Source organism: Ambystoma mexicanum, chromosome 4q, assembly GCF_040938575.1.
Source record: "Ambystoma mexicanum isolate Mex_15411 chromosome 4q, UKY_AmexF1_1, whole genome shotgun sequence".
NCBI lineage: Eukaryota > Metazoa > Chordata > Amphibia > Caudata > Ambystomatidae > Ambystoma > Ambystoma mexicanum.
The window spans coordinates 810,999,119-811,026,871 of record NC_090928.1 but is presented as its reverse complement, the minus strand read 5'-3'; positions in this window follow the sequence as shown (position 1 = coordinate 811,026,871).

Here is a 27,753-nt window from a genome sequence, read left to right as displayed (position 1 = left end):
CCTGCACTAACCGGGGAAGAAACCAGCAGCAGAGCTTAGCAATGAAAAAAAGTTGCGGTCTTTAAAACCCAAACGGGGTCCCAGCCTCTTGGCTATCCGGTTCACTGCAGCTGTGCACAGCAAATTCGACCAGGAGAGGGAGGCCATGTTTGGTGAACTGGTTGGTCCCACCAGTTCAGGGGAAGAAGATCCCTTGCAGATTTTCTCTGTTGTCGAAGTTTGGAGATTCAGACCCGCAGTAGGGCTTCACCGGGAGGTTCAGTTGTGGTAGTGGTCCTCTTCTTTCATCTTCTCTTCGGTTCTATCGATCCAGTGGCAACTCTGCTTTTCTGGGCCCAGAGACCTGCTTATTCTGCAGGTTTCCCCTATTCACACAGCCTGGCTGTCAATCAAACAGCAGGGTGGCTGTCCTGGCCGGACAGTCACCTAGCCAATCAAACAGGATTGCGACATAGGTTTCCAAGGGAACCCTTGGCAAGGGTCTTGAAACCCCTCCAACACATCCTGCCCTATCCAGACATTCAGCCACCTAAGGAGGGCTTCTGTGCAGAAGCCCACCAAAGGACGGTGAACAAAAGAACCAAACCTGGTTTGGCACGCCGAGTAAAACACGAGAAAGACCTTTACAAAAAGAAATGCTGAATAAACCCAGCCAGAACCATATAAAAGTAAATGTGGTCTAGCGGGTTTAAGTTTGAGGCTAACAACATAGCCTAACACAGTACCAAGGCTATTTACATAGACCGTGGTAGGAAAAGAATGGTAGATACCACTGCCACGAGCCAAATCTTATTGAAAAGGGAACGAAATAATGTTCCATGAGAGACAGACAAAAAGGGATAACTATTAACCCTTCCCAGTGCTCTATGTAAGATAGGTTGAAATGGGTCTGTGTATTTAAAGAGGTTAACAAAAGTCAAAGGTAACTTTACATGTTTCTGGGAGACTTTAGTCAGTCCCAGAAAATGGAGTTCAGAGTGGGAAGTCTGAAAAAGACAACCCTGTGTCACTGTACTAAAGGTGCTGTGTGACACACAGTAAAAATATGATGCCTATGGAGTAGGTGAGATGCCATAGTCTATGAACACAAAAATGTAAAACACACAGCAAAACGCATGTAAGAGTGGGAAAAAGGCTCACACTCTTACCAGTTAAAAAATGAATCCTAGAAATCCAGGAAAGCTGCTGAGGGACTCAATAGGTAAGGGAAAATAGCCATCTTGGAGAATTCTCCCTAACAACGTACGAGACAGAATTACATTACGATCACTAGTAATCATGCACAAATGTCTCTCAAACACAGCACCGAAATATCTCACAAACACATTCTCCAGAACTTTATCTGACAGACCCACTAGATCTAACTACCTGAACCGACTTACCATCCCCAACTACAACCTAAAAACGACTGGAGGATCCAGCTTCCCAGTGCTCGCAGCCAAGTGCTGGATTTCACTCCCACCGGCCATTACATCTGAAACCTCATTTTGGGCCTTCAGAGCCAAAACCATATCCTGGCTCTTCTCCAAAAATATTGTCTAGCACACTAGACTAGCTCCCATGCTGTATATTACACATTCTGCACACCATGGATACACTGTGCCTGCATCACTTATTATATGCCATAAGTAATCAGAACCTGCCTGACTTAATCTACCTGTAAATACATTGGGCTTCATTACACGGTAGGCGGTAGGGATGTAACGTTACCGGTAATGGAATACCGGTAACGTTAAATCCCCATGCCAATTACGACCCGGATCACCGCTATTAGCGGCACCGCTAAGTACGGTGCCACTAATAGCGGTCAGTCCGCGTGCGCGGGACCCTCCATCCCGTAAATAACGCTATGCCGCTAATAGCACACCATCACAAGCCAAACGGACATGCCAATAGCGGCATGGTAAAACTCCCAAAACCCCTTACCGCCATGGCGAACCACCCGTTAAGAGAACTGAGCAGTGTTCCCACCTGCCACAGGTGGACACAATCAGCACAGGTGGAGGCAATGGAGACTGTGGCAGCACAAAAGGAGCACACCACACCCCTTCCCACACCAAGATGGTCCCAATACTAGCAGCATCACATGGGCTGGAGGACATGATTGCAGTGCAGCAGCAACAACAACAGGCAGTACAGAGGAGACGCAAGAGGAGAAGGAGGAGGTCAATACAGGCACAGCAAGCACCACCACGGCACCTAGTCATACCACAGAGGCAGCCACCAATCCCCAGGATCAGAGCCAGTCCATTTAACCTAACCCCAGAGCAGATACACACCCTGTACCGTCTGGACCGGGTTACCATCACCAGCATCGTGGACATGATACATGATGACATTGTGAGCCTCATAGACATCAGAACTGCCATCCCCCCTTTACTGAAGGTGGTGACCGTGCTCCACTTCCTGGCCACAGGCACCTACCAGCATACATTGGGGCACATGCATGGCATCTCACAACCAGTATTCTCACGCACGCTGAACCAGGTACTCGATGCCCTCCTGAGGCATGCATCTGAACACATATTCATGCCACGGACTGCCCAGGAGATTACAAACACCAAAGTTGGCTTCTATTCACTGGCAGGCATCCCAAGTTGCATTGGGGCCATCGACTGTACCCATGTGGAATTGGTGGTCCCACATCACAATGAAGTGGTCTACCGAAACAGGAAGCAATTCCACTCCATCAATGTCCAAATGGTATGTGACGCCACCAAGATAATCAACCATTGTTGCCCGTTTCACTGGATCAACCCATGATTCCATGGTCCTGTAGAACTCAACCATCCCACGCTACATGGAGCGACAAGCCGGACAACGTTTGTGGCTACTTGGTGAGTAGCAGGGCAAGCACATGGCAGTGTGATTGGGGGGGAGAGATACATACTCCAACTGGGTGTGATTGGGGGGATACATACTCCAACTGGGTGTGATTGGGGGGGGAGATACATACTCAAAATGGGTGTAGCTTGTCGTCCGTAGGACAAATGCACATACAGATGTACGCCAATGTCCATCTGGGAAAGCAGTAACGTACCTGAGATGAACCGACATGCACGTATAAGCTACACAACATAGAGAACAATCCAGGTCTAGAAACATTAAACATCCATCCACATCCACATTGCACAACATTCAACACCACAAAATACAAAAATCTCCTACATGCAGTCAAGATAGTCATACAGAATTAGCGCAGCACAACCACAATAATGCAATGTGCCCTTGAATGCATGCAAAGGGATCACCCCTAGCCATAGCATTGAACCACGCACCTATAGCAAAACTGAAGTGATGCCTCTCAGCATGGCAACATCAATGTTGGAATGGCAGTACACTAGCAGTGTGGTACCAATTCTGCCTGGGCCCAGGGACACCTAAGACCTGGCCTCACCCAGGACATGTCAATTACTGTTAGATGCATTAATGGGGCATGTTTACTTGCAGGGTCGAGCTCACCTTTGCACATTGCAGTCACACAGATCGTCTGCATACATGCTGTTAATTGTGGACTTCAATCACAATGCAAAGTCAATTTGTGTGATATGAACAGGCCGTTCTTGAGGTGAACAGTAACCGGACCCCATTCGTCCCCCCATACAGTTGATGCCGGCTATCCCCTGAAGAGGTGGCTCCTTACCCCTGTACGGAACCCACAGAGCAGGCACGAAGAGGACTACAATCGTGCACATACCCGTACCCGCGTCGTGATCAAGCAGACTTTTGGCCTTTTGAAGTCACGGTTTAGGTGCATTAGCAGGTCTGGTGGCGCTCTCATGTGTCATGCTGCACAATATGTGTATCAGACGGAATGTGCCACTGCCCCCTGACATTGAAATAGAAGCACCTGATGAGGATGATGATGGTGATGAGGACGGAGGTGACGGGGATGCAGGTCATGCAAGATGGGATGGCCAGGAGGGACGTGCTGTGAGACAGCATCTGATCAACAAAATATTCTGAGTGACATGGTTTCTTTCTGTAGGATGGATATGGGTAGTAATACACTGGTGTCTGTTTTGAAGCGCACAATGGACCCTGTTGCCAATAAAGTACACATACACAATTAAGAAGTCCAATCCTGTGTCTTGATCAAACACCAGTGTATTAAGAAATGTAAAGATGTGTAAGTGCATGCCCCCAAACATCCCACCACCCTTCCCCCCTCCCCCAACAACAGTCCCAAAACACCCTTCCCCCCTTCCCCCACAACAGTCCCAAAACACCCTTCCTCCCTCCCCCCACAACAGTCCCTTATGTGTCTGGCACAATGTTGTTGTCCAGCTATACACGTGGAAGCTTGACCCTGCAGTCCCTATTCGCCATTGCCACCACCAGCATTAGGAGGCTGGCTAGACGTGCGCCTGGTGGTGCGTGTGGAGCAGCGGAGGGGGCTTGTCTGCCTTAAACTGGCGTATGAGGATGTGGCTGTCTGTCTTGGTGGTGGGAACTGGCGGTCCATTGCGTCCGCTATCTGCGTGAGGACCTCCCTAAATTGGACAATCTCCCCACACAGCCTGTTGGTACAGGCCTCCATCGCCTCACTGAAGTGCCTGGCTGTCTCTGTAATCCCCCCCCTGAGACGGGCAGCCTCCTCCACATGCTGCCCTACCAGCACAGTTATGTCCTCTTGGCGCTGCCTGATGCTGGCCAGGTCAAGTTCACTGTTGCGTTCTGGTGGTGTGGCTGCTGCACCTTCCGATGCAACCAGGACAACTGGTGAAGCCACCAGTGGGCTACTGAACCCTTCCATGTTGTCCTCGCCAGGCACACTGGACCCAGTTGTCTGCTGTGGTGTTGCCTTGGGGTTGCAGGGGGGGTCGGGGTGTGCATTTCCATGTGGAAATCTGTCTGATCCTCCACATCTGAGAGTGGTGCTGTGGCTGCCGCCTCTCCTGTGGAACTTGTTGAAGCTGAGGGTGGGCCCTCCGTGGCTGGGATCTTTGGTGGGGGTTCACTTCAGGAGGTGGGGCAGTTGTTGCTGGTGTGGACAGTTGCTTCTTGGCAGTGGCGCTCCACCGATGTTTGCCACTCTGCATGGGGACTCTTCTCCCTTTGCTCCTTGATGTCGTGGGGGTGTCCTCTGTGTCCTGTGGCCTTGATTTTTTACTGGCAGGGGGTGCCTGAGTTGCAGTACCAGGATCTTCACTGTCTGTATGTGAGCCTGTCGGGGTCAAAGAGGCGGATGGCATTGGTTACGGTTCTATGTACTTAATGAAGTATATGTCAATCATGCAGTTGTGGGCATTTGGACTTCATTGGTAGGGATGCAGGTGATGTGTCTGTTGAGTGGCTCATCCATGCATGGTTGTGTGTGGCATTTGTCTCTGGTGATGTGTACCTGTGTGTGTGTTTGGGTTTGACACTGACATGGCCAGGGTTGTATGCATGTGTGGATGTTTGGCCATCCATGAGGTGATTCTAGGCTCACATTTGGGGGGACCTGAACATTCACAGTGCATACTTTCATGTGTACACTCACCTCCATCTGAAGTGGTTGCCACACCATGCTCCATTGTCCCGACTCCCTCTATTGATTCTACTCCAATCAGGTTGGCGCAGGTCTCTTCCCACTCCTTTAATTTTATCGGCGAATCAGATCCACCTGCTGTGGCTATGTTGTGGTTCGCAGAAAGGATGCTTCTGACCCCGAGGCGGAGATCATCCCACCACTTTCTGCACTCACGGACACTGCGGGTGGTGGTGCCCACTGCACGTACTTTCAAGGCAACCTCTACCCAGATTGCCTTCTTGCGGATAAGGGTCTCCGACACATGTCGGATTAGCACCAAGGGTCTGTGTGAGCATTATTAGCTCCTCCGTTGTGAACTTTTCCTTGTGCTGGCGGTCGGTGGTTTTTTTAACGGCCTTAGGCATGGCAAGGGTATCCTTGTGGATTTCCAATGGCAAACTACTCAAAACAGGTCAAGGGGGCAGAGGATGGCAATGGATTGTGTTTTTAAAGATGGCCACTGTGCTCCTTCCCGTTCCTGTGCGATGACGCTATTTCCGGTTCTGCTTTTTAACGGTCACCGCTAATTGCGGTGACCGCTGTTTGCATGTTGCGGGAGGTGGGAAGTGCTATCTGCGCTTTCATCGGTGCCGTTAAGGGTCTTATTGGGGTCTTTAGCGGCATGGCGGTAGGGTTATTACCGGCATGGCGCTATGCTCGTGTACGCGTACTCGTTTACCGGTACGCTATTAGCGGCCTCTTGCAAGGGCAGACACGTTAATACCGCCATGCCGGTAATTTGCGATTTTTACCGCACAACGTGTAATGAGGCCCATTATCTTTACTTTGTGACACTATAATCCTGTAATGTGCTACCATGTTAAAATTGTAAATATGTCTAACGTATGTATACTATTATGTAACCTATGTAGCCTACCATGTTTCCAGGTACAAGCATCCAGTTACCCATGGGTTAGGTGCGCTATACAAGTAATCAACTAAACTAAAGTGATTATAACCTAAATTATTATTTTAATGCACAGAAATGATTGCTGTGTTTCATGCATGCGTTTTCCTCTATATATATGCATCATATGATGCGACTGAACCATAAGGAAAGTAGTGTAAGAATATATGAGAAAGGTAATGTCTACAAATATAGTAGCTTTGGAATTTTCAGTTGCTAACTGTCAGTGAAGAAAAGCATCAGACCTAGATATGTCAGTGAACAAAAAAGAGGGAGTCAGACGTGTGATATCATCAGTGATATCAATTACATTTGTGATGTCATCTTTGATGTCATGGGTGTTAGTCGTAGCAGTGCACGGTGGTGGCGCGAGTTATGGTTGTTTAGCTTACCATAACTGGCGAATTTCTGGAGGTTTTTGATTTAACTTGTACTATAACATGGATATGTTTTTATTAGTGCAAAGTAACTGTAATGTCCCTTTCACAAAGTTTTTGCACTGAATTTGATAGATTTATATTAGTGCAACTTAACCATAACTTCCCCTTAACAAAGTTTTTTTCACTGAATTTCATAGGTTATTACCAGGATTCCCTTAATTTGTATAGATGTACCATACAACAAACTGAACCCCCTGACCCCATGCTGATAACTACAGGGTCGTCGGACTGTGCGACTGTTCGCGGACATCGGGTAGCATCCACACTGCCCAAAACCTCAGGGGTTGGTTTACAATATGATTGCATGCAGCAAAGAAACAGAACATGTTTAAAGACCAACACATAAGTGAATTATAAGGAAAAAAGAAGTATGTCTACACACTCTGTACTTATAAAATGAGCAGTGCAATTGCATAGGGTGTGCAACATAATTGAATGCACCAAGGAGAAAAATAACCTGTGCTTCCTAAAGTATTACCTCAGTGCTGCTTTACATACAAACTGAGAAGCAACTGTCAGCAGTTTGGTACTAAAAGTGGTAAGTACACTATACTGTTTCCTATAGCTGTGCAGTTTGTTCTTAGTACTTGACTAGTAAAACATTTTTTTTTTACACAGAAATGGCAAGCACCCTGGAGTGGCTTGAGGAAAATGTCCCTCCTGATGAAATGAGTGAAGACATTAACTCCAATGGTGCAGTTTGAAAAATCAGAGAATTAATACAAATTTCTTCACATGTAACTGATACATGTTTTTTTGTTTAACAGTACATACGGGAAATGAAGGGAATGGTCCAGATGCACCAGCTGCTACACAGGTGCATGAGCACAAAGGAACCCAAACTGACAATGCAGCCAATGAACTATTGAGTCTGGAGACAAAAATTGATTAACAGTTTTGGCGACTTAAAAGAATTTGTAAAAAGACATGTCATGGGAAATATAATGTAACACTTCGCCACTTGCACCTGTACCCCTTACCCCGTCCCAGCCTACCATCCCCACAAATCCCCTGTAAGCAAAGACGTTACGATGAGACCTCAATCCCTTTCTCCACTGATGACCAGCCTATATAAAAAAACAATTCCCCTGTTTATTTTTCCATTTGCTCTACCCTTTCCTAAATGTGTGCATTTGTGTGTCTAAATTAACTTCGATGTGTATACTGCTGTTATGTTTGTGTATTTTTTTTTAAAAGCCATGTTTGGAGTCAACGGACCACGCGACTGTCTGGCCTGTCCACAATCAAAATGGAGGTGTTCTAGGACACTGTGCCTGTCAGAGAGGTCCACAATTAAAATGGTGGTGTCTGTAGGACTCTGTGCTTGTCTGGCATGTCCGCAAAAGTGTGACATACCTTTACTTAGTTTGGGGACACCTGTCGTGGGGACACCTGCGTGCTTGCGGATCACATTCCCTGTGTCCTACGGACATCGTGCCTGTCTGGCATGTCTGCAAAGTTGTGGCATAGTTTTAATTAGGGGGCATGCGCATCTCGTCCCCCAGGTACTGTGAACAACGGGCCTGTCCGGCATGTCTGCAAAACAGTGACATACTTTAATTAGTTCAAGGGGCCCACCCATGTCTGATGGACACCTGGCACATGCGCATCTCGTCCCTTGGGTCGAACGAACAACGGGCCTGTCTGGCATGTCCACAAAGCAGTGACATCCGTTAATCAGTTTGGGGAGCCCACCCATGTCAGCGGACACCTGGGCACATGAGCATCACAACCCATGCATCCTACAAACAATGTGCCTATTTGAAAGAGCCAGCTGCATGGGTGTCACACTTTTTCCGTAGGACAGCTAGGCACATGCGTACAATGGATTCCGTGCAATAGATGTCCTACAGACAGCTGTCCCATTCACTAACGTTCACAATGTCACCATGTGACCACACCCACGCTGAGCATCGGCCCTTATTCGCAAACAGGGTCCAGGATCCCGAACATCAAAAAAGTGCTTTTTGGGCCAATCCAAGGTTTTTTACTGTGAAACTTCACCCTTGCAGAGGCCTCAGATCATGCCCCTGGCGATCTGGACACTTTTTGGAACTTTGTGAGCCCAGCTTAGGGTTAAAGTGTCTGCAAAGTGCATGACTGTCCGCGAAGCACTCCTCAGCACTCCTATAAAAGGCCACACCCAATGCTTCTCCTCATTGTGTTTTTTGATTTCCAGGATAGGGCACTTGGCTGTCATTGGCATTGGCCTTGCTGGATTGCTGCCCAGAGCACTAGGCTGTAATTGGCATTGCTGTTGCTAGATTTTCTGTCAGAGCACTTGGCTTTGGTTTTCATTGCTGTGATTGGCTTTGCTGGTGCTGGATTTCTGCTCAGAGCACTTGTCTGTGATTTCCATTACTATTGCTAGATTTACTGCTACTGGAGATTATGGCACCCATGCTTGCTGCGTGTGCTGGCTGCTCAGCACCACCCCCACAATCTCCTGGAGGGCCTGTTACACTCATCTGGTCTCTGTGGCGGCGTTGGGGCATGGTTGCAGCCCTCCCTGGTGTTGAATATCCCCCTTCTGGTTTCGTCCCCTGCAGATCATCTATAGGTGGCGACAATTGGTGGCACTGCTCCTGCGTGGATATGGGAAAACGTGAATGCGCAGGTAGGTGACTGTGGTATCTCCCAAAACCTTCGACCCAAGGGGCGATTTCTGTGGGCACGTACTGGTCCATAAGGCTCACCTGGTTAATGTGAATGATGAGCTCTCCGTCCTGCTACTTCTGGCAGGGGTGCTTGTTCCTCTTTCTGCTTTCTCTCAATGCCTTTGTCTATTCCCTCTCAATGTCTTGATGTTATTGCTCTCAATGTAGTTGTTTTGCACTGAATAATGTTTCTCTCTGTTTTCACACAAATAGGTGGGAATGCGGCCTTAGAACAACTGTGGAGGCGCGGAACACGGCTGGGCGGAAGATGGATGTGACCGCGATGTCCAGCAGCAGGTGAGTGATGGTTTTAGGGAATGCACAAGGTTATAATGGCAGCGAACCCTTAATGTAATATCTGTTAAGGGTCTAACCTTGTCTTGTGCCTTTTCTTTGCAGGTGCTGCGAGTTCGGATGCAATACGTCGTGCCGCGGTGCCTAAATGATGCTGTCTGCGTTCCAGGGGGGTTTGCCGGTGAGCCGTGTTGCCAGGAAGAAGATATGTGCGCTACAAGATGTTTGCAGGTGAGCCGCGGTGCCAGGAAGAAGATGTCTGTGCTCCGAAATGTCTGCAGGTGAGCCGCGGTGCCAGGAGGAAGATGTCTGCGCTCCGAGATGTTTACAGGTGAGCCGCGTTGCTAGGAGGAAGATGTCTGTGCTTCGAAATATTTGCAGGTGAGAGCAGGATTCTCCAGTGACAAGCACGGATGAAGATGGCAGAATAAATCCAGGTAAGACGAATCCCAGGCGACGGTGAGCGTTACGCTGCACGGAGGTGCAGAATAATGCAAAGCGTGTGGCTTGGGGTTGGGCTGGCTTTTATAGCTGAGCTCTCAAGGCCATGCCCCCTAGCAAAGTTCTGCATGCCACACCCTGCCACTCCTAGAAGTTGCACGTGCAGATGCAGATGCTGATGGAGACCAGACCCGGACTAGTTACACAAATGAGAGTTCTTGAGAGTATTCTTGCTCATAATAAAAGAGTTCCTGTTCATTCTAAGCACTTCTGCCCATAATGGAAATGTCTTGTTTAAATCCTTCCAAGAGCCTGGCGCCAAAGTTGCCAGGACTGTGCCCAACCAGGCCCCCCATGTATAAATGTCCCAAAGGGACATGCGTGACCCATGATGCCCCCTGCTCCCTACACTTGATGGTAACACTCTTGTGATCCTGGGCAAGTGGCCATGACAGTACTCCCCCTCAAGGTCCCTCTCAAGGGTGATCCTCCTCCCAGTCCTGGTTTGGTGGGGTTATTACGATGGAATGTCAGACCAATCGAGGGGCATGAACATATTCGCAGGGTTCCCAGGTTCGGTTTTGTGGTCTGTATCCTTTCCAGTCTATTAGGTAATACAGTTTGGATCAAACCACTTTAGAATCCAAGATAGACTTAACTTCATATTCGGGTTCCCCATTTAGTAATTCCGGCGCTGACGGAGAATCAATCTGTGTATTTGGTTTAATGGGTTTAAGGCGTGAAACATGAAATACCGGGTGGATTTTCATGTGCGATGGTAACTCCAATTTCATGGCGGCAGAGTTGATTATCACTTTAATAGTATAGGGGCCCAGATATCTGGGCGGAAGGCCCGTGGTCCTTTCAAAGGTTTGTGTCTAGATGCTAACCAGACTTTATCTCCCATCTGGTAATTGGGACTTTCTTTTCGGTGCTGGTCAGCAAACAGTTTTTGTCTTTCTTTGGCCTTGTTCAATTGTTCTGTTGCTTCTTCACAAACTTGAATGATGGATTTGTCTAAGGTTTTTATTGCTGGCATTTCCAACCTGTCGGGTGGATCAAATGCTGATGTCCATGGGTGTCTCCCGTGTAGAGTATAGAATGGAGTTTGTCCAGTGCTTGTATGAACGGAATTGTTGTAGGCATACGCGCCTACCCATAGTATGTCTTTCCAGGAGTTTTCAGAGTGCTGAAGCATACATCTTAAATATTGTTCTAGCGTATGATTGGTTTGTTCTGTTTGTCCATCGGTTTGAGGATGGTGGCTAGTGGACAACCGGAGGTAGATTTTGGCAATCGCACAACACCTTCTCCAAAAGGCAGAAACAAACGGAGTCCCATGATCCGATATCAAGATTGATGGAAATTCATGTAACCAGACAATTTGTTCCAAGAACACAGTGGCGAGAGTTGATGCAGTTGGAAGTAATTTCAAGGGGGATGAAATGAGCCATCTTTGAGAAAAAATCTACAATGACGGAGATGGTGTTTTAACCATTGCAGGGAGGAAGAGCCATGATAAAGTCTATCAATAGTGTATGCCAAGGTGCTGGTGGAATCATTAACGGATGTAGTAACCCAGCAGGGTTCTGCTTCTGAGATTTGTGCTGTGCACAGACACCACAGGTTGTAACAAATCGGGCAAAGTCTTTTCTCCAAGTGGGCCAGCAATAGTTTATTTTTACCTTACCCTTTGTGTTGGCTATTCCAGGGTTTCCTTCCACTAATGAATCATGGTAGTTTGTGATGATTTGAGTTTGCAGTTTCTTGTCCTGGATATATAACCGTCCTTGGAAATAAGGTAAATTGTTCTCGATGGTGTATACATCTTCCTTTAAAAGCCATTCCTGTTGTTTTACCTGAGTCATCGGTAAGTGTAAACTGGTTTTTAAGACATCTACACACGTGGTAACAGCGATCGTGGTTTGAATTCGTTCTTCAGGAATGATGGCCATGGGATCGGATGCTGTAAAGTCTGCTTTTCCATTCTGCACTCCAGGTCTATAGGTAATAAGAAAATCGTATTCTGCGAAAAAGAGCACCCAGCGAAGTTGGCGAGGATTGCGATTTGGCAGTCTTGAAATATTGTAAGTTACGATGATCTGTGATGACGGTAGCCGTGTGTCATGGCCAACAGAGATAATGTCTCCATGCCTTAAATGCAGCTTTGATTGCCAGTAGTTTCTTATACGTGATTGCGTAGTTCAGTTCGGGAGCTGAGAATTTGCGGGACCAGAATGCAACGGGATGTAAATGTCTAGTTTTCGGGTCTCTTTGGGATAACACCACTCCCGTGGCTATGTTTGAAGCGTCGGTTTCTACTACGTATGGTAGGTCTGGACGGGGGTGTCAAAGAACCGGTGCTGTGATAAATGCTAGTTTCAGTTTCTGAAAGGATTCTTCAGCTTCTGTGGACCAATGGAATTTCTTGTTCTTCCTCAGCAATGAAGTCATTGGGCGAACAATTTGCGAGAACCCAGGAATGAACCGATGGTAGAAATTAGCGAAGCCGAGCACACTTTGTACTCCTTTTGTGGAAGTTGGTGAGGGCCACTGAAGGATTGCGTCATCTTTCCGTGTGTCCCTATGCACTCCCTGTGGTGTGAGCATGAAACCAGGAAATTCGACTTCGTTCACATGGAAGAAACATTTTTCCAGCTTGGCATGTAATTGGTGTTGTTGAAGTTTTTCCAAAACTGCTCGGACATGACCGCCATGTTCTTCCTTGGAATTGGAGTAGATGAGAATGTCATCTATGTAGACAAGTGTACAAATGTACATCATTCGTAAAGAGTTGAAACACTGCAGTGGTGTTGCATAACCCAAACGGCATGACTTGTTAGTCGACGAGGCCATACTTTGTGTGAAAGGACGTCTTCCGTTCGTCTCCTTTTTTTACTCTCACAAGCAGGTAGGCCCCTCGCAAATCCAACTCAGTGTAAATCTGAGCGTTCTTCACTTGATCCAGGAGCTCAGGTATAAGCGGCAAAGGATAGCGTTTCTTTTACAGTAATCTGGTTGATCGCTCTGTAATGAATACAGGTCCTCAAGTCCCCCTCCTTCTTAGGCATGAAGAAGAGGGGTGAGGAGGCAGGAGACTTGGATGGGTGTATAAAACCATTTGCCAGATACTGATCCAGGTAAGTTTTAAGATGTTGGTTTTCTTGCTCCGTTAATGTGTAAATCCGGCTGCAGGGGATGAGGTCTATTTGGCAATCGTAGGGTCTGTGAGGGGGAAAGATGTTAGCTTGTTCTTTTTGGAAGACATCCTGGTAACAGTGATATTCAGGTGCTAAGGTGCCATTAAGGCCCCTGCATGATACTCTCGTTGGGTTTTTGGATGATGACGTCTTTGGTGTAGCAGGTGTTGGCGCAGGTTTGAGGAAAGGTCAGAACTCATTTTTCGCCAGTCAATTTTAGGATTATGGGTCACTAGCCAGGGCATCCCCAATATCATCTGGAACTGAGAAGAACGATGAGATCAAAGATGATGTCTTCTTGGTTTCCATCCTGCAACAGAAGCTTCACTTTCTCAGTGCATTGTGTCACTGGGCCGGATGATAACTGAGATCCATCCACTACCGTGTCATTTTCAGATTTCTGCTTTTGTTGAAGAGGAAGGCCTATCCGTGTTGCAATATCTTGGTCAATGTAGTTGTCACACTCACCTGGTCTCCATGGAGGCGTGCTCGTGTGCGAAGAATGATGTCTGCACTGGTGTTGTTCTGCTTAATGAGGGCCTTCTTGCGTCTTCCCTTCTGTCTTGCCTTAGGAGATGTTCGTCTGCAAGTGCAAGTTGAAACAAGATATTAGCCAACTGTGTGGAGCTGGTTTTGGTTTTCACCTCCTTCCGTGTTATCCTTCTCTTCCCCTGGCTCACCTTGTCTATTATATGGGTGAACTCTCCGTCCTGCACACTATCTGGCAGGGGCGCGGCTGTAGTTGCTGGATCGAGTTACTTCACTGATCTGATCGAGGTTGCTGAAACGGATGGACTGGAGTAAGCAGGTATGTCTCTATTCCAATAACTCCTTGAAATAGCTGCCTTAAGTCTTTGCATGCAAGATATCTAATGTTCGTTTTCTTGTCTTTCAGGTGCGGCACAAAAGTGGTTTTCGGATGATGGATGACTCTCCTGACAATGATGTGCAGGATTCTTGCCAGTAAGTAGAGCGCTGTGCGAGATGCGCTAATAGTTTGCTTTATTTTAGCCTTCTTGTTGTATGCGACTTACCTGCTTTGTCTTTTCTGTTCGGCAGGTGCAGCACCTTTCCAGGAAGAAGATGGAAGGTCCGACTGACGTTGTCGAGATGCGGCATGATGCAGAATGAGGAGAACTGCTCGCTGGAGTTCCTGGAGGAGACAGAGTCAGATGCGTTGCTACCCAAGAGGGTACCTTCTGTTCTAATCTTCTACAGATGCGGCGGCCCTTGGATAAGCGTAAAGGCGAGGCCCGGATGTTCTGCAGATAAGGCCTTCAATGCGTGGATAACTCTTGTTCTTCTATTTTCACAGGTGCCGATGGATAGAAGACTCTGGACGGGCGTGGCAGAAAGGAAGTAAGAACTGACACGGTGAGCGTTATGCTGCAGGTGTGCAGATTAACGTGAAGCGTGTTCAGTTTGCAAGGTGTGGTTTAAATAGCATTGCAATTAGTGCCAGGATAATAGTCCCCTTCATCGTATCCTGTCTCTCTGGAAAAGTAGTCCCAAGCCACACCCTTTACTGAATGGGCTCAGCAGCTCAGAGCCAAATAAATAGACCATGTATTTAACACTTACCATGAGTCTGGCGCGAATGGCCCCAGGACTGAGCCCAGGTGAGCCTAGCTGGGGCCTGGGAAGTCCCAAAGGAAGCCAGAATCTGGGCTGGGCTTGTGGGTTTCAGGGTTTTGGGGGCATGCACCATGACAGCACTCCCCCCCAAGGCCCCCCTAATGGCAGACTCACCCATTGGTCCTGGTTTGTTTGGGTGATTGCGGTGGAAAGTTTTTAATAACCGTGGAGCATGCACATTCTCTCTAGGTTCCCATGATCTTTCATGTGGTCCGTATCCTTCAAGTAAAATAGTTTTGACTTAGTGATTTTTGAGGCAAGAATTTCTTTCACCTCAAACTCAGGTTCCCCGTTTACAGTGACTGGTTTTGGTGGTTTCACAACTCGTGTTCCAGGTTGCACTGGTTTCAATAGTGAGACGTGCAGGATGAATCTTCATGTGCAGAGGTAAATCCAACTTCATAGCCACTGGATTGATAATGGCTTTAATGGTATATGGACCTAAATACCTGGGGTTGAAGGTATGAGGTCCCTTCACTGGTATGTGCTTAGACGCCAACCAGACTTCATCTCCAACCTGATATTTTGGAGCTTCACTTCTATGCACATCGGCTGATTTCTTGTACCTTTCCTTAGCTTGTTTTAGATGATCCGTCACTTGTTTGAAGGCTTGGGAGATGGTAGAGTGCAAACTTTACACAGCTGGCATTTCCAGAAGTTGCGGTGGGTCAAGATTGGAAGTTCGCGGATGTAACCCATAGATTGTATAGAAGGGACTTTGGCCTGTACTGGAGGGCAGGGAGTTGTTATAGGCATACTCGGTGATCCATAAACATCCTTCCAGCTGCCTGCAGTTTGATGTAACATGCACCTGAGATATTGCTCTAAGGTCTGATTTGTTCTCTCTGTCTGACCATCAGTTTGGAGATGGTGACTGGTGGAAAGCCTTACGTCGATTTGAGCTAACTCGAAACATTTCTTCCAGAAGCGTGAGATAAACTGGCTACCACGGTCTGAGATTAGGATGGAAGGAAATCTGTGAATTTGAACAATCTGCTCCAGAAATTCTTTAGCCAGAATTGAAGCTGAAGGCAATCCTTTTAGTGGGATGAAATGGACCATTTTCAAAAATAAATCCACCACTACTAGAATTGTGTTGAACCCGTCACAAGGAGGAAGGTCTGTTATAAAATCATTAGATAGGATGTGCCAAGGTGTAGGTGGGATGTCTAATGGCTGAAGCACGCCCGGTGATTTCTTTTTCTGGACTTTGTTTTGAGCAAACTGTACAAACTGCTTGATGTCTTTACGCCATGTCGGCCACCAAAAATGTCGCTTGATCTTGGCCTCAGTTTTTGCAATTCCGGGATGACCTTCTACTAATGAGTCATGGTAATGTGAGATGTCCTTTTCCTGAAGTTCTTTGCTGGACGTCCTCAAAAATAGGGTAATTGGTTAGTTACTGAATGGTGAGAGCATTGGAATCCATGAGATGAGGGTTTTCTTCTTGAATGTCTTCTAGCGTTAGAGACGTAGCAATTCCAAGAATCTTTTCACCAGGAATGATGGGCACAGGGTCGGGATTGGCGTATTCCTCATCTACTCCTATACGGGACAGTGCATCTGCCTTGCCATTTCGACAGCCAGGTCAGTCAGTAATTACAAAGTCAAACTCCGCGAAAAATAATGCCCATCGGAGTTGACGCGATGATTGAGCTTTTGCCACCTTCAGGTACTGTAAATTGTGATGGTCTGTAATTACTGTGATGGTATGCCTAGCTCCTAAGAGGTTATGCTGCCAGGCTTTGAAGGCCACCTTGATGGGTAATAATTCCTTATCCGTAATAGCATAATTCAACTCAGGAGCCGTAAACTTCCGTGACCAATACTGGGTGTATTTGACCAGTTTCAGGGTCCCTTTGGGAAAGGACCGCTCCCATTGCCAGACTGGAAGCATCTGTTTCAACCACGTGTGGAAGATCTGGACGAGGGTGTTTCAGGATTGGGGCTGAGATGAATCTTTGTTTTAGCTCCTGGAAGGCTTTCTCAGCCTCTTCAGACCATTGACATCGCTTGTTTTTGCACATCAGAGTGGTGATGGGGTGCAATAGTTGCGAAAATCCTGGAATGAAACAACAATAGAAGTTTGCAAATCCAAGCATGCTCTGAACTCCTTTAATCGAAGTTGGAGATGGCCAGTTGAGAATGGCTTCCACCTTCCGTGAATCCATGCACACACCATGAGGGGTTAATACAAATCCAAGGAACTCAACCTTAGTGACATGGAGAAAACATTTTTCCAGCTTTGCAAACAGTTTGTGTTTTCGAAATTTGCCCAAAACGGCCCGGACATGTTTCAGGTGTTCTTGCTCTGAACGAGAATATACCAGAATGTCGTCGATGTATACTACGACACACACATCAATCATTTCTCGCAAAACATCGTTGATGAAATACTGGAACGCCGCTGGGGAGTTGCAAAGGCCAAAAGGCATCACCTGGTATTCAAATAGCCCGTATTAGGTGCGGAAAACGGTCTTCCATTGGCCCCCTTTCCTGATCCGTACCAGGTGGTATGCTCCGCGAAGGTCTAACTTGGTGTAAATTCGGGCATCTTTAACTTGATCCAATAGGTCAGGAATCAAAGGCAAAGGGTAACGGTTTCTAACAGTGACCTGATTCAATCTGTGGTAGTCGATGCAAGTCCTAAGTTCACCTTCCTTTTTAGGCATGAAGAACAAGGGTGATGCCGCCGGGGACTTGGATGGGTGAATGAAACCGTTAGCCAGGTACTGGTGTAAATATCTTCTCAAATGCAGGTTTTCGGGCTCTGTGAGAGCATAGATTCGACCACACGGAATCTGTGCTCCTGGTACAAGGTCGATCTGGCAGTCATACGACCTATGAGGAGGCAGTGTGTTGGCTTGATCCTTTTGGAATACATCCTGGTGTCTTGATATACCAGAGGGAGGGAATTGGTTGGTTTCATGATTGTCGTTGCTCCAGTGACCAAAGGTCCTTTAGTTGGATAACAAGTTTGAGCACAGTCGACTGAGAAGGTCAACATCTTGGCACGCCAGTCTATGCAAGGATTATGTGATACTAATCATGGCATTCCCAGAATTATTTGAAATTGTGGAGCCTTGATCATATCAAACACAATGGTTTTCCAATGATCGTCTTGGCACAAAAGAGTCATCTCAGTCGTAGAATGCATTACTGGACCGAATCGATTTCAGTTCCGTCGACTGTGGTGACTAAGTCTGTTGTTACCTTTTCGCAAAGGGAAAGGTTCATCCTCAAAGCCAACTCTTGATCCATATAATTTCCAATGGCTCCACTGTCAATGAATGCTCTGACTGCATGCATTCGAGATGGCTGTTGGTGGTTTATAAGGACCATAGGCAAAACTAGGTGCGATGTCTGGAGTCCTTCTTTTCGCTCGGCAAGGGGACCTCTACGCCTGCCGAGCAGAGAAGTTTTCCGGCTCAGACTCAACCTTACCAGCGACTCCCACTGCCTTTTTAGGTGGCTTTACTGGGCACTCTCGAAGGAAATGGCTGGCTGACCTGCAATACAAACACAGTTGTTGTTGTCTTCTCCTATCTCTTTCAGCCTTGGATAATGGCCCACTTACTCCTCCGATTTGCATGGGTTCTGACACGACGGTGGTCTTGGAGACGTTTTCCTTGGGGCGTACAAATACCCTTGAATTGATTCTAGCACGATCAGCCTTATGGTTCTGCAGTCTGTGATCAAGCTGGACCACCAAGTCTATGTACTCAGCACAGTGTCTGGGTGGGTTAACCACTTGAGCTAAAATGTCCTTTAGCTTCCCTCTCAGGCTGCGCTAAAACAGCGTTGTTCGTTTGTCGTCTGGCCAATCAGTTTCCGCAACCAGTCTTTTGAAGGTCGCAATGTAAGTTAGCAGATCCTGGTTGCCTTGAGGCAAAGACAAAAGCTCATTGTCCAATGCCTGACCTTGGCAGCGCCGGGCAAACAGCTTCTCCATATCCAATTGGAATCTTTGAAAGTCTCTCAAGATGGGATCATCCCGACTGACCAGCGTTACCGACCAGTCAGCAGCACTGCCACTAAGATATGAAAGTACAAAGGACATTTTGGACTGGTCGTTTGGAAAGGCTCCTGGCCTGCATAGGAATTGTAGATGGCACTGATTCATAAAAACCGCATACCTTTTTGGATCTCCAGCAAATCTTTCTGGGGGTGCCAAAGGTACAGCTCCTGGGAGGAGCACCTGAACTGGGTTGCTTGATGCAGTGGGTTCCGTTGACTCCACTCCAGGTAGCAGCGTTTGCCCCGCCTGTGTCTGGAACAACTGTCTGGCGAAATCATTGGTGCTGTCCTTTGCTACAATTAGTTCCCTTAGTAAGGCATTGGTTTCCTGTCTAGCCGAATGTACCTCAGCCCTGAGTTCCCCCAAAAGCTGAGCTAGCTGATCCGTTTCCGAGGTTTCCATGGCGCCCAGGTAGAGAATTTGTGTAAGGCTTTACATTCTGTCACGCTCACCTGGTCTCCACAGGGGCATGCTCGTGCGCGAAAGATTATGTCTGCACTGGTGTTGTTCTGCTTAATGAGGGCCTGCTTGCGTCTTCCCTTCTGTCTTGCCTCAGGAGATGTTCGTCTGCAAGTTGAAACAAGATATTAGCCAACTGTTTGGAGCTGGTTCTCTTCCCCTGGCTCACCTTGTCTATTATATGGGTGAGCTCTCCGTCCTGCACACTCTCTGGCAGGGGCGTGGTTACTCTGTAGTTCCTGGATCGAGTTGCTTCACTGATCCGATGGAGGTTGCTGAAGTGGATGTACCGGAGTAAGCAGGTAAGTCTCTATTCAAATAACTCCTTTAAAAAGCTGCCTTGAGTCCTTGCATGCAAGATATCTAATGTTCGTTTTCTTGTCTTTCAGGTGCGGCACAAAAGCGGTTTTCGGATGATGGATGACTCTCCTGACAATGATGTGCAGGATTCTTGCTGGTAAGTAGAGCGCTGTGCGAGATGCGCTAATAGTTTGCTTTATTTTAGCCTTCTTGTTGTGTGAGACTAACCTGCTTTGTCTTTTCTGTTCGGCAGGTGCAGCACTTTTCCAGGAAGAAGATGGAAGGTCCGACTGACGGTGTCGAGATGTGGTGCAATGCAGAATGATGGAGAACTGCTCGCTGGAGTTTCTGGAGGAGGCCGAGTCAGTTGCGTCGCTACCCGAGAGGGTACCTTCTGTTCTGATCTTCTACAGATGCGGCGGCCCTTGGATAAGCGTAAAGGCGAGGACCGGATGTTCTGCAGGTAAGGCCTTCAATGCGTGAATAACTCTTGTTCTTCTATTTTCACAGGTGCCGATAGATAGAAGACTCTGGAGGGGCGTGGCAGAAAGGAAGTAAGAACTGACATGGTGAGCGTTACGCTGCAGAAGTGCAGATTAACGCAAAGGGTGTTCAGTTTGCAAGGTGCGGTTTAAATAGCCTTGCAAGTAGTTCCAGGAAAATAGTCCCCTTCACCGTATCCTGTCTCTCTGGTAAAGTAGTCCCAAGCCACACCCTGTACTGAATGGGCTCAGCATCTCAGAGCCAAATAAATGGACCATGTATTTAACACTTACCATGAGCCTGGAGCCAGAGGCGCCAGGACTGAGCCCAGGTGAGCCTAGCTGGGGCCTGGGAAGTCCAAAGGAAGCCAGAATCTGGGCTGGGCTCGCGGTTTCAAGGTTTTGGGGGCTTGCACCATGACAGCAGTTTCCTACTGCCCCACTGTCAATGTATGCCTGCACCGCATGTGTTTTTGATGGCTGTCTGTGATTTACCAAAAGTACCGGAAGGACTAGATGTGAGGTCTGTGCGCATTCCTTTTTCTCGCTCGACAAGTGGACCCTTGGGCTTGCCAGGTGTTGGAGTTTCCTGATTCCAGTGTTTCTTCTTCTTCGTTGTTGTTTTTATCTGTTGCCCCAACCATTTTGTTAGGGGGTTTCACTGGGCACTCGCGGAGGAAATGGCTTGCTTTCCCACAATATAAGCAAAGTTGTTGTTGTCTTCTCTTTTCTCTTTCTGCCTTGGTCAGCGGACTCTTTAACCCGCCAATTTGCATTGGTTCAGAGTGTTCATGTCATGTGTTTTGGTGTGGGTCTCACGGGATCGCACAAAAACAGTCCTCCCTTCTTTTCTGGCTCTATCCATTTTCCTATTCTGCAACCTGAGGTCGAGTTGCACTGTGAGGTCTATGTAGTCCTTACAACCCTCAGGTGGGTTCACAAATTGCGCCAACACATCCTTAAGCTCCCCACATAGCCCTCGAAAGAAGAGTGTAGTTCTTTTCTCTTCTGGCCAGTTGGTTTGAGCTACGAGACGATTGAAAGATGCAATGTAGGTTAATAGATCTTGATTTCCCTGTAAGAATGACAGTAGTTCGTTGACCAGGGCTTGTCCCTGAGCATGTCAGGCAAACAATTTCTCCATTTTGTGTTGGAAACCCTCAAAGTTCCGAAGCAAAGGATCATATTGGGTTACTAATGGTATTGACCAGTCCGCAGCATTACCCCCTAAATATGGAAGCACACATGCCACTTTTGCTTGATCACTAGGGAAGGTTCCCGGCCTGCATAAGAAATGTAGGCTACATTGGTTCATGAATATGGCAAACTTGTTTGGGTCACCATTAAAGCATTCAGGAGGGGCTAAGGGCACTGCCCCTGGAAGGACTACCTGGGTCTCTAGGCCCAGCAGGCACGGGACCCACGTCTGGGCTACTCCTCACTGATGAGGCCCAACAAGGCCGAAACATGTTTGGGGATGCTTGTGGTCTCGTGCAGAAGGGATGTGGCCTAGAAGTTCAGGCTGGACTGCCCCTTTTGGGGTGGGACCAAGTCTGATTTGCATATGGTCTTTCCCCTTCTGTAATGGCTTGGCAGGTGAAGAACGATGGTCTGGAGGGTTGCCCAGAGCAATGCCAGTGGTTAAGATTAAGTCTAAACCTTCCAGCCATCACCTCTTTGTTTTTTCTATGTCACCCCGAGTGGGACGGGTATGCCCAGACTTGGGTCCCTTGCCTGCTGGGCCTAGAGACCCAAGCTACTCCTCACTGATGAGGCCCAACAAGGCCGAAACATGTTTGGGGATGCTTGTGGTCTCGTGAAGAAGGGATGTGACCAAGCAGTTCGGGCTGGACTGCCCCTTTTGGGGTGGGACCAAGTCTGATTTGCATATGGTCTTTCCCCTTCTGTAATGGCTTGGCAGGTGAAGAACAATGGTCTGGAGGGTTGCCCAGAGCAATGCCAGTGGTTAAGATTAATTCTAAACCTTCCAACCATCACCTCTTTGTTTTTGCATCTTCACTACACAACCAACACAACAATGGCAAAAAGTATTACCCTCCCTTCCTGTAAACCACACCCTTAACACAGGATGGGTTAATCCCTCCAGTTCCATGTCCATGCCAGGCATGGAGATAAGCGCCGGATGCAGCACGTGTGATCCGCGTACTACTGAGGTGTTCGTGTATCTAGTAACACAGGGGCGGCCCTTCTTCCCTTTCCACTTCACACTTTGCAGCACTCTCTCATTGGCTACTGCTAAGCAGTCCCACAACCATCCACCAATCACATCCAAGATCTGTACATCTAAATCTATCAACTCAGTACAACACTGCAGATGTACGGTTCAATGCTCAGAACACAGGTCTCCTATGATTCCCAAGCACCTGCTTCCAAAAGTACTGTAAAACTCTCCAAGATTTCTACTTCCAGATTCATCCACATCTACATCCATCAACACAAACTACAGGTATGCATATGTTTTGTAATGCACACAGAAAATTAAACTGCATGGATGCTACCAAAGCATAGCAAGTATATAGATTGCATGCATGAGAACAGGGTCCCTGCCACTTGCCTGCCATAACATACTCAATAATCATACTCTCATTTGTCCCATCTCCTCACATCAACTAACAGTTACTTAAAAGTATGTTTTCTTTCAAAGTTTACTTGTACTGCCCACTAGCATAACAGCTGGAACCACACATTTCAATTTCAGCATACTGTCTGCGATTTTTGTATAAAAACTCCATTGGGAACATTTGCACAGCATATTCAAGTGCCAGATCCTCGGAGAAATGCCCAGACTGCACACAAAAAAAGGAAACTGTTAGGAAAGCATGCAAGTACATACATTGCACAATTGACAAAATGTACCATTGGGAGAAAATCAAAGAAATGTGTGTGTACATTGGAAACAGTGCTATCTGTAAATTTGGAAAAATAAATGAAACAACTGAAAAGGATGTGTGAGAAAGTTAACAAAATTCCACACACTTTAACATTCTACTTTCCAATCTGTACATCTTTTTGCCCTTGTTCTCACTCCACTATGACTGGCACACATCCATTTCCAAAGCAAGTAGTGCAACAACATCTCACAAACTTCAAAGGTGCAGCCCCATAGGGCACAGTTATCACTGCAGCACTGCCCCCACACCAACAATGCTAACACTCTGATTCCCCACTCGTATGCAGTGCAGTACAATTGCACACACAGACTAACTCTTCCTGCAAACAAATCCTCCTACAATTTAAAATAAAGTGGTATCCTACTGCTATTACTGCACCATTAACACACATAGGCCCTCATTACGACCCTGGCGGAATACGAAAAACGATGGCGGAAATGTAATACCGCCATCGAATACCGCCCGTTGCGATTATGACCCGTCACCGTAAAGTACGATGCGATTAGCAACACCGTAATGAACGCCAACGCTAACTGCACCAAGTACGCGCACGCGCGCCGTTCAAAACCGCAATATCCGCCATGGCGCAACGGTACGCGAATGCTGACCCCAGCGGACATTCACCTAACGCCATCAAGCATGGCGGAAAGTACCATTCCGCCATGGTGAGAACTACGGCATCGCGAACCAACCGTAATGGCCCTACTGAGTGCCTGTACTCCACTCCCTGGCCACATTGCACAACTCCTCGTAGGCGCAATGCAGTCACACCATGCAACCAGTGAAATGTACAAGTCACCCATACATGCCAACGAACAAATGCATGCAGGGGCCCCAAGTGCCCTGTGAGTGGCCATCCCCAATTGGCAACACACCATTGCCGTACTGATGCAGCACAGGCATCTGAAGGTGCAAGTACATCAAAATGAACTGAAAATTCCATGACACAAAACAACAACAGTCCCCCATCGCTTGCCACCAGTGTAAACCAACAGTCAAAGCAGTAACCTGAGGGAGACTGCACCAGCCCTGTACACATGGCAGTAGTCAAACCAACCATCAGCATAAGCACGTACCACACAACTGTACCCAGAAGGCGGAACCCAATGCAGAACACCTCACAATACATCGCGCCACAAATCGGAATATGCCACATTACTAGCAAAGAATAACGCTACACGGTTAATATCTGAATATAAATTTAATGCACATCAAAATCACCAAGCCCATACAGCCATTTGAGCATAAACTCACAAATGATCAGCATTACTGTGGGCTGCATCCGCAATAAATGACCAGCTTCCCCATGTGTGACGCCCTGTACCTCCATGGCACACAGGGGCTACATCCACGTCCAAAAAGGCAACATGGAAGCGCCTAGGACCGCAGGCCCGTCCCATGAAGTAGGCACTAGTCCAGCTGGAAGCTAGGTATGCTGCACCTAGCCACTAGTACTGCGTAAGGGCATGTGTGCCATTGGCGATCGTACCATAAGATCGTAATGGTGCTCCACTGATTAACTCGAAGCTGCAGGTGTCGACTGTAGAAGCCATCTGCAGGAGTGGCGTACAGATGGCAGCGGCAGAAGGGGAGGAGATACATGTCACCCAAATGAAAAAAAAGATAGTATGGGCATCCGAACTCCATATGTATTACTCACTACATACAACACACCAAACCTACAACCATATGCATGCTAGCCCACTCATAAGGATCAATTGCACACAAAATTCACTTGCGAATCATTACGACACAAATCGAGGTGAATACACTATTTCAAACGAGTGTCTGTGTGCATGCGCCTGTCAGAACAGGATCCATCAGATGGGATCATCAACGTGCATAGACACAAGTGATTGAAGGCGCGTCGAGACAGGGAGGGTTCAACAAGGGCAGACAGACGATGGTCCCACTATGGCAGCCTTGCATCACATAGCGCAGGGGAAGGGGATACATTCCAAATAGCCATGTACATGGCCGACTCCCAATTAAAACATCTTCCCATGCATCCATTCATCATTCCCTCATCCCGTAATGAAAACGCCTGAATATTCACTCACATAACATTCGAAATTTCCATTGAGTCTGTGCGTAATGCAGCCTTCAAAATCCACTGTGCTCCTGCCCGGATTCCTTGTGTAGTGAAGTCACATGTATTTGGGAACGTCCTGCCTTATCGTCCACTACGCTATAGCGCATCCCATTCAAATCATATCAATCATTGCATTCCCATCATGGGCCCTGTCCCAAGGACATTCAACAATAGAACGTTACATTTCCAGTCAGACCTGTGGGCGTCTCCACGCCGCTAGTTGAAAACCGAAAGCGCTGTCCTTCGAATTCCTAATTTGCAACATCACGTTGAAAAGGCATCAGTGAACGCTTGTATTCACAAATACATCTATGCAGTGCGGCTGTGCGTGAAAATGGTAACTGCCCTCAATCACTGATGGGACTCCCCGCCGTCGGTGAACCTCGGTACAGTGCTGCATGAGGGTCCACCGTTGATCGAGCACTACATTCCACTGACCCTTCACAAGTCTGCTCGCGAATGCAAATATCGTATGTGCAACAATGGGACCATAGCAGAATCAACATATAAACCAATATTCCACAGCCTTCGGGATTAAGAACATGAATGCAAATGCAAGATGCCATGCGTCGAATTGCAGCGTCGTGTGCGGGACGTGCTCGCACGAAAGGCATTGCAGCTGACACAGGTGGAATGAATCACCACAGGTGAAGGCTATACAGCCTGAAAACACATAAATTGCATACCCAAACCCCTCCCACAACCACACCCACTCCAGAATGCTACCGGCAGGACTAGCGATGTTGGGCCTGGGGGACCTGATTGCACTGCAAGTACTCCAACTTCAAGAAGAAGACGAACGCCAACGACTGCAACAACCGGCCGCACAGAGGAGACGCAGGAGGAGGAGGAGGAGGGCAAGGCATGGCCAGCAAGCCCCACCAGCACAGCCACTACCACCACGCAGGCAGCCCGCAATCCCACGCCTCCGAGCTAATCCCTTCAACCTCACAGCTGAGCAGATCCACACCCTCTACCGTTTTGACCGGGACACCATAACCGCCATTGTCGACATGACACACGCTGACCTTGTCAGCATGATAGATAGCCCAACCGCCATCCCACCCCTACTGAAGGTGGTGTCTGTACTCCACTTCCTGGCCACAGGCACCTACCAGCACACAGTCGGACAGTTGCATGGCATTTCACAGCCCCTATTCTCACGGACACTATTCCAAGTGCTTGATGCCCTCCTGAAGCACTCAGACGACTACATCACTTTACCACGCTCGGAGCAGGAGCTTACAAACACAAAAGTGGGATTCCATGCACTTGGCGGCATACCGGGTTGCATTGGTGCCATCGACTGCACCCATGTGGAATTGGTTGTCCCACATGCCATGGAGGCCCAGTACCGCAACCGGAAACAATATCATTCTATCAATGTACAAATGGTGTGTGACTCCAACAGGATCTTTACACATTGTACTGCCCGATTTCCAGGATCAACACATGATTCTATGGTCTTGCGGAACTCTACAATACCACGCTACATGGAGCGACACGCAGGGCGCCGATCCTGGCTACTCGGTGAGTCTCATTTAATGCATGAGTATGTGGGGTAGGTGATGCGTGAATGACCTGGCAGGAAGGGGGGGGGTGCGTACGTAGCAATGACATTCCACAAACATCCTTTCTTGTCCACATACAGGTGATTGCGGGTATCCACTGAAGAGATGGCTCCTCACACCAATCCGGAACCCACAGGACCAGCATGAGGAGGACTACAACCATGCCCACTCACGTACCCGTGTGGTCATAGAACAGGCATTCGGCCTACTGAAGGCTCGTTTCCGCTGCCTCAGCAGGTCTGGCGGGGCACTCCTGTACCGCCATGAGAAGGTGGCAAAGATGGTCATTGCATGTGTAATGCTACACAACATGTGCGTACGTGGGAATGTGGCCATGCCCCCCGACGCAGAACTGCTAGCACCTGAAGATGGTCATGATGAGGGTGGGGATGTGGCAGCACCTCAAGGGGTCCGCGAGGCACAGGAGGCCCGTGAATTACGTCAGAATCTCATAGATGCATGCTTCTAGCACTCACGCCTGGTGGCTGTTACATGGACATGGGACTTGTGGCACTGTGTGTGTCTGGAACATGCACAATGTGGACTGTACGCAAAGATAGGCCTCGTACACAATGATCAATGTCCACACATCTCATTCGATGATTGTGAAGAGTTGTATTGCATTTGTGAAATGACATTACACACCCAATCGACCCGCCACCCAATGAAGCCCAACACACCCCCTACACCCTCCCACCTCCCCCCGAACACCAGTGTCCGAAGACGATCATCGTCAGTGGGCAGACGCTATTGCAAGCCCCCTCTCCGGGTATCAGGGGCACCCCTGCCTGTAGAGCGCCGGTTCCTCCCAGATCTACGTTGGGGGCTGC